Here is a 9,014-nt window from a genome sequence, read left to right as displayed (position 1 = left end):
GGCCATTAAAAATGCCTTTTTTAATAAAAGTAAGAAAGAAGAAATCTCTCTGCTCAGATATAAACACAACAGGTCTGCTTGAAGGTTAGCCACCAAGTCAAATATTTAAACTGTTACTTTCTGTTATTTCAGTAAAATGACTAAGTTCCAATTAGTGGAATGTCATCGTGCAGATGTGCTGGCCATGCTAGGTCCTCTGGCTAAATGTCAGACTTATCTTTGTTAAAAGAGCCTTTGAAATGCCTGAATGAGTAAATGTTTTGAACACACTCTTCTTAGATTTTGTTGAGCCAGAAGGCATTCAGGGATTTGTACATGATGTCTATTATTTGTGTGTTTATGTGTGTGAAATCTGTCCTGACTTTAAGACAGTGAAAGTCAGCTCCACAATGGAGCCAAGTCTGCTTTCTCTCTCTCTCTCTCTCTCTCTCTCTCTCTTTCTCTCTCTCTCTCTACCTCTCTCTCTCTGAGCAGCTTATTATATAACAAATCTTCTGAGTTACATCCATAATATACAGCCATATCCCATGCACAATAATTGTCCTTTTCACATCATCCCTTCAAAAGCTTTGTCTGTTTCTTTATTCCATCTATAATTCCTCTTTGCTGTTTCCTCCTCTCTGTTATCCCACACTCCAGTGCCACTCTATGGCCAAACCAAGTCACACCCTGGGGAATGTAAAAAAAAAAAAAAAATGCAATTATTTAACCTTATCCTAAAACCTTTGATTGCACACAATTAAAGGTGCCCACTGCTAATACAGTCAAGAACCTTTCAGTGTAGACAGAAGTACTGTCCTTTCAACAGCCGACATGCTGCCATAGAAATAAAATCGATAGAAAGGCAATTTCCATTCAGATAAACATAGCAGAATGAGTCGAGCAACAGCCATTTTTATGTGTACCATTGCCATGGTAACGGTTCCGGCCATAAGCCGACGTCCGTCATTTTGTTGTGCACCAGTCAAATGGCCACAGGAAACAGTTCAATGGTCTTTCTATCCATTTTATTTCTATGCATGCTGCACAAACAACAGGCTTTGCTTGGATTTTGATTTAGAAGGATTTTGTGTTATACGTCTCATAGTTGATGCTAGACAATTCAAAGGCTGTAAATATTCTGCATTGTATTCACCGGACTCAAAATGCATTATTGAAAGCAATAACTTTTTCCATGGCATAGAGGTACACAGGTGCAGCTCCCCAGGCGGCAACCTCATACACAAGCATTGCATTTTTGAAAACAACAGAAATAGTCATAAAAAGCCAGTAAAGCAAAAAAATGCGGGGGGGGGGGGTGGGTTGGCGTTAGCGCATCTGATTCAGCGGGAACGATCAAATAGGGGACAAAATAATGGAGGATGGTCTCAATCTCATCCACTTGAAGTCGTATGATCCTATTTATAATCTGTGAGGCTCTACATGCTCACAGGGACTATGTTTGGAGGTATAGCGTTTTGGCCATCTTAGTTTAGCATTTGAGCATTTGCCAATTAGCACCAACACACAAGGTACAGAGTTACCCATAAACCGAAGTTTTGAATACCTTTAAATCTTGATCTGATGATGACACTAGATGAAAAGTTAAGTGATCACCATCGTGATCGTCACCACCTGAGCGGGACATTAATTTGCGTGCCAAATTTCGCATCTATGCATTCAACTACCAATGTTTTATGAGAAGGCATTTCAACTTACACACATCTAGGAAGTGTTTACTCTGAAGATCAAAAACAGGACAAGATATTGTGCTCATTATGTGGCTGATTCAACATGAATGTTATGCAAACAGCATCTGATCTGGCCAGTGATCGCTTTCATAGCAAATAGGCACCAGCTGTGCTTTAAACCCATCTCATCAGGCCTCCAATGGACATTAGCATCCACACACACATCACTTTCATCTACATAGTAATTGTGATTATCTGATGATAAACTAGCTTTGAAATCATCTTCAGCCCTTTAACAGTGTAAATGGTGTGCATGTGTGTGGGTGTATGGAGGGAATAAATGAACAATGGTTCAAAGTCAAAGTGTCTTTGATCTCTGTTGGCTAGGACTCCAGCCAGCCGGATCTTTCAAATTAATGTTCTTATTAATCTCTTCATACTTCAGAAAACTTGATGTCTACTTCATAGTTTTAATCATCCCTCTTCTGTTTTTTTCTTTCCTTCCGACTTTTTGCTATTTTTCTCTCTTTAAGGGCTTCTTGTTTTCAATTCAGGCAGTCAAACATGAGAATGTATGAAATACCAAAACCAACATTTGCTGCATTTTAAAATAAATGCTTTGTTCTGGTATTCTGCTTGCAACACAAACTCTACCCATCAATTGAATATATACAAACGTATAAGCAACTGATGCAAATAAAGAAAAAAGAAATACATTTAAGAGAAGAAAAGAACAGCAATAAAGTTTCAGAAACCGAGAATATACGCTGTTCTGAACCATTTGCCATTCTCCCTACAAAGCCGCCTCTGTCTTTCTGCTCTCTCACAGTCCTCTTAGCAACATTAAATACATTATGCAATTAAGGGGAAATAAGTGTTTATTTCTAGATGTTGCCGATGCTCCTGGATGTGGGACCTGAAAATGTTACTGAGCAGCAACAGGTCACACAAATGAACAAGATAAATTATACTCCCATTGTCCTTCTTCTTCCCCTTCTTCCTTTTAGTGCTTTCATAAGGCCTTTTTAATGCACTCTATCGGTTGCCTTGACTACTCTGTCCTAAGTGTAATTTCTGCAGACGTTTTTGTTACACGCTTTGCCGCAGTTCAGTAGGTATGTTAAAATCATTAATGTGCTTGTTGATATTTGAATTAATTCAATTCCCTATTAGCTTTGACATTTATCTAACAAATTACCAGTGTTATAACTCTATCTCTTCTCCCGAGTACCATTCATTGAGGCTTTGAGCCATGCTGTTGTTTAATCTTATCTAATTCTACTGAGCTGTAATTAACACAACAATGATAGAGGGCCCCTGTAACATTACTCACAGAATACTGTATATTTCCACTCAATTCATAATGAACGTTTAGAAGGGTTTCATACAGCAGCTTCAGCAATTATTTCAAAGTTTTAGTGAAAGTCAGAAAATACTGGATCTGGGTAAAGCTGGTGATATGTTTTGTATAGGCCTACTCTCAACAATCCAACAAAAAGACATACACTATTTATTTGCTCTCTATATGCAAGCTATCCTCTCCTCCACTGCGAATTAGATCAAACAATTCCAGACTAACCCTCTCAGCCACCATTAACTTTGTGCCTGTCTCCCTCTGTTAGGTGGTGTGTCTTTTAGAATGAGTCTGGCTTCGCTGGGAGAGCTTCACAGCGGCTTCCCCCCGTGATGCTCTCAGCTGTGACACAGAGACACACTCTCATATGCAGGCTGTAATGGATATCCTGTGCTAGGAAATCCAATACTTCAGCACACACAATCTGTTGGGTTTACAAGGTACAAGATAAATAGGAAGGTAGATGACAAGGGGGAAGTTTAAAAATGTATTTATCAGTGCAGTATGGTTGCTAACTGTAGTTTTGGTTGGTGAAGAACCAAGGAGGCCTGTGACGCTCTGCCTGGCATGTGAATGTGAAACTTAAACTCCTGTTCACTTCAGGAGTTGATGGGACAACTCTTTTTTTCCTGTGTCAGGAGGCAGCAGGCCGCTCTTAGAGCACTTAGTCAGGAGACTGCTGTTAGACTCTATACTGTAATTACACCCACTATCGAAAACACCTCAATAGGCCAATCAGGATTCTCCGCTCCAGCTGACCCTGACAAAGAGAGAAACTTTCCTCTTAGTTTCTTTACTCAAACAACTTTTTACTAAGTGAAACATGGCACTTTTATCATAAAAGCCTGTTTTAAATACTATGGAATTACTTCCCCCATCCTTTTTACTGCAGGATGTAACGATAGTGAGTGTGGTGGTGCTCGTTAATTGTTTGGATGGTGAATGAATGGCCAACACATAGCACAGCAACACAATCCCTTTTTTTTCCTTTTGAGTTTTGGGGAGGGGCCTCTCACTGATTCCCCTATGGCCTGTTTCTGAAAATATGCAATATATAACTATTATCAGACCAGATATTGCGGCCTCGAAACACTACCGGCCCACCGACAAAAGTCCCGACTCTCCCGATTGCCACTCTGCCTCTGACTGTATCCATTACATTTGGGTTAATTACTTTGAACAACAGATTTTGGTATACAGCATCTGTATTTTTCTTTTTGCATTTTCAGACATTTTTGTATTACTAAGCGCAATTATTATTATTCTATGTATTTTATATTTCCAGTTTCATAGCATAAGAGATGTTTTTTTCAGTTTTGTGACCTGTATTTTGTGAAAGTGTGTGTTCAGTGACTGTACAGTGTGCTACACAAGTGTTTGGAATGCTCCTTATTTTTTATAATTAAAATAGTTCAGTGAGGAAGACGTAACTTTGACATAAACTCAATTCCAACAATTACAGAAAATGATTAGTACCCCAGACTATTGTAATCCTGTGTGTACATCTTATAGCCTCCAAGGTGAGATGTCCTTTTCAGGTTATAGTATCTTCCTCTGAATCTCATAGTCCTGTCTCTTTTTACTTTCCTTTGGTTCTGACTCCTGTATGTCACCCTCTTATTCCCAAATCACATTTCTTGCATAGTAATGAAGGTCACATCTGTTTAAATTTCATTTTATGTAAACTTCAGTTAATCTATCCTTTGTGCCATCTAACCCAAACTAACTTTTCCCCTTCATCTCACCTTTTTGTCTTCTTCTTCTTATCTCCTTCCTTCCTGTCTCGTTTGATCTATTAACTCTCTATTGACTGTCCTTCTCCACTATACAAACTTGAGTGTACAATTATCAGCCTGCAGCACTTTTTTTTTACACTATACACTGAGATGCACACAGTACACACACACACATACACACACACACACACACACACACACACACACACACACACACACACACACACACACACACACACACACAGTATCCTATTAATATGCCAAGGCTCCCATCAGTGTAGCACATTACTCCTCGGCTCTCTTAAATCATAATTTCTCCTCGTCTCTCTCTGTTCATCCTCCAGTTAAGTGGATCAGCTCCAGATTGAACCCTTCAGCAATTGTCATCCCTTGCTTGCTCTACCTTCAATTTTCTGTTCATGCAGCATTAAAACCGAGTATCTGAACCATACTAACCAGCTGAGATAGAGACACTGTTACCCTAGAAAACTATCATTTGGAGGGATATGGTTAGCTGGTAAAGTGCAGCTTCCCCATGGTTTATGCTTAAATTAGGCTCACTCGCTGCTGACTATATGTCATTTTTACACATTTTGCTCCCCCTCTTTCCCCTGCTGTTCATCCTTCATAATAAGTAAATAAAACCACTTGACACTAAACCTCTCCATCACTCCCTACTCATTTTCCCCCATGACATAACTAGTTGTAGGAGCACAGTTTCATTAAAACCATATTAACCCCCAGAGAGAGAAAGAGAGAGGTGTTCCAGTGACTTGAAGAGGTTATCCATCTCCTGGGTTTTCGCTCATTCTCTCTCTCCCTCCTCTGACGATAATTTAATATGTTCAGAACAGAACTGAGAGCTGTTCCTTTGCATAATTTTATTAAGCTACATTAGCAGTGCTATCAGAGAGGTGACAGGAAGGAAATGGATTTGTATTAGAACGTGATAGCGCAATAAGACATTTTATCATATCATATGTGCTGATATCAGTCTTCGTGCACCAATTCAACAATCAAGGGTTGTACAGGCAGCTGCAAGAGTGAAATAAAACATAGAGAGAGGGAAAGAAAGGCACCTGCGTGTATAAAACTGAGCAGCACACCCACAGAGCAACAACCACACGCCCAAATGAAACAGACTTTTGACATTTTGGTGGTGGAAACCAAGGAGGCACTGGCCCTTCTATGATTTGTCACTTTAAAGGCAATCTAACCCACAGACCTCCTTAGGTCTGTGGGTGAGGTTACTTTGATTGACAGCTTTTGTTCAGGAAGAACATTACAAACCGAAGACATGTTTTTCTGTCTTTATTAACAATGTAACGCAAGATACCTCATCCATTGTTGGGATATTGCAACCCGGTCTCACGGTAGTTTGTGAAATGTTCAAGTTATTTTGATCTAGTAATTCGTCAACAGGGACACGCTTGCTCATTTATTTTCTGGTGGTCACCGTGAAATGAACAACGGCCGCTGGGACACGATCCAACCTCCTTATGCAGGTTTTTGGCTTTTCAATACTACTCGCTACTGTAATCCTGCTGTAAAGATGCTTCCCATTGAAATACATTAGTTTAACTATAAGTTGTCTCTGTATATGGATCAATAGGTTAAATAATCTCACCATTTCACGAACTGCCATGAGACTGGGCTGACATGTGTGAGGCTTTCAAAATGTCCTTAAATCCTTGTCGAAGTATGTACCTATATAGCCTACCTCCGAACATTAGAGCTAATGTTTGCCTGTTTGCTGTTGTTAGCCTGGTCTGATTAATCCAGAGCCAGAAATAATTTTTCATGACATGGTGTATGATGTAAAGTTAATTGTGATCGTGTTCTACTAAAAAGTTAAACATGTGAAAAAATAATATAAGTATTTGGTTAGTTGGCTCTAAATTTCTGTTATGGATTAATCAGACTGGTTGACCAGGCTAAACAATAGCCATGTTAGCTAAGGCTATAGTTCTAATGTTAGAAATAAGGGTACATTGGCAAGGATTTATGGACATTTCAGAAGTATAGCACCTATCCGAACAACCGAACTGATGAGAGACACTTACATACTTTTTATTGACAAAGTATGTCTTATCTAAGAGTGAGCGCAAGATGGCGTACGAGGTCACAAGTGACCTGAAGGCAAAGTTATGTTAGTAAAGAGCACGGCCAGGGCCAGTTCTATTCCTTTGGTTGCCCTAGGCGAGATTGAGTTTTTCTAATTACATCTGAGTCAGCACACATGTAGCCATAATTTACTCTTCCCTCTTTTTGCGTCTTTTGTTCTCATCTGTATATATACAGTGTGTGTGTATTTATATATATATTCCCTGACAAAAGTCTTGTCGCTTGTGTACAAATTGACCTGAAGGCCGCTAAATATATTCTAATCAAGATTTATTTACAAGAAATGGCTCATTTAATCCCAACAGCTTTGTAATAATGTTTCAGTGCAAAAAGAAACTGTCAAAAAGTATTCTAATATTCACAGCTTGGTAAAGCCCATTGAGCAATTTTTGCAAAGACATAAGGTTGTTTGCCTTGTCATATGAGCTTCACCTGGATATAATGGATCAATTAGGTCTCAGGTGTGTATAAAAACACCCCAGTACACTAGACCTTCACACAACTGCAACTAGACATTGCAAACATGCCTAAGATTCACCCTGAGACTAAAGTTTTTGATTATCAGAGGCTGAAGACCAGATCCACTGCTGATGTGGCAGACACCTCAATGTGTCTCAGCGTCAAGTACAGAGGATTAAAAAACATTTGAAGACCATGGAGATGTTTTTGACAAACCAGGTCAGGCAGACCCGCAAGACAACTGCTCGAGAGGACCGTTTGTTGGCTCGAACATCCAAGGCCAGCCCATTTTCCACTGCAGCAGAGCTCCACCAGACCTGGTCCCCTGAAGTCCCTGTGCAGCAGAACAGTTGTCGGATTCTGTTTCGAAATGGCCTCCATGGTGAATCAGTCCCCAGAAGCCAGCACTAAACAAAGACAATTGAAAAACCGTGTGGCATGTGCCAAGGCCCACAGCCTGCTAAAAGGATGGACGACGCGGAGAAGTGGAAGAAAGGGATTTTTCAGATGAATCGTCTGTTGAATTACACCACAGTTGCCGCAAATATTGCAGGAGACCTATTGAGCCCGATGGATCCAAGATTCACCAGAAAACAGTGAAGTTTGGTGGCGGAAAAATCCTGGTTGGGGTTATATCCAGTATGGGGGTGTGCGGAGGACTTGCAGGGTGGAAGGCAACATCAATAGTCTCAAATACCAAGAAATCTAGCTACCCTTATATTCCAACATGAAAGAGGCCAAATTCTCCAGCAGGATGGTGTCCATCGCATAATTCCATCTCCACTTCAAAGTTCTCAAGGCGAAGAAGATGAAGATGCTCCAGGATTGGCCGGCCCAGTCACCAGACATGAACATCATGGGCATATGTGGGGTAGGATGAAAGAGGAGCATGGAAGACCAAACCAAAATATTGATGAACTCTGGGAGGTATGCAAGACTGCTCTCCTAGCAATTCCTGATGAATCATCAATACATTGTATGAATCCTTGCCAAACCGCATGGATACAGTCCTCAAGCTCATGGAAGTCATACAAGATATTAAATTTGAATCTCACAGCACCACTATTTAATTTGCTGACATATTTTAGTATTTGCAGTAAATTTGTTCAATTATCTATAGGCGACAAAACTTTTGTCTTGCCAAAATTTGACCTTTCTCTCTGTTTAAATATAAATCTTTTTTAGTGAAAATAATTTATTTCAGTGCATTGAACATCATTTGTGAGGGTTTTAGCTTTCATATGAGCTTTTCTTACACCAATGATTAATTAAAAGTCAGGTTAATAGCAGGTGTTTCTACAAAATAGATAAGCGACAAGACTTTTGTCAGGGACTGTATATATGTGTTGTGTTCTCTGAGATTTATAGGAGTTGTGTTGTTTGGAGAAAAATAAAGTGATAATAAAATATGCTATTACAAGAAAATAGTCACAGTATTTCAGAAAATAATCCACCTGCACCATAATCTGCTGTGCATTACGTGATTGCTCTGCTGATACGGTAGATCTCAGAACTCCTGACAGACACAGAGCCCGTCTGAGACGCTGGTCTCAGAATGAGACAGTTTAGGGAAGTGGCTGTATGCTGCTCTACATCGGAGGTGGAAACCCAAAACTACGGCAGAAATAGCGACACATCTACCGCAGCATGCCCACAGCAGAATGCGTTCAT

The sequence above is a fragment of the Etheostoma spectabile genome, chromosome 10, assembly GCF_008692095.1.
Source record: "Etheostoma spectabile isolate EspeVRDwgs_2016 chromosome 10, UIUC_Espe_1.0, whole genome shotgun sequence".
NCBI lineage: Eukaryota > Metazoa > Chordata > Actinopteri > Perciformes > Percidae > Etheostoma > Etheostoma spectabile.
The sequence above is the reverse complement of the archived record's forward strand: the minus strand, read 5'-3'. Positions refer to the sequence as shown.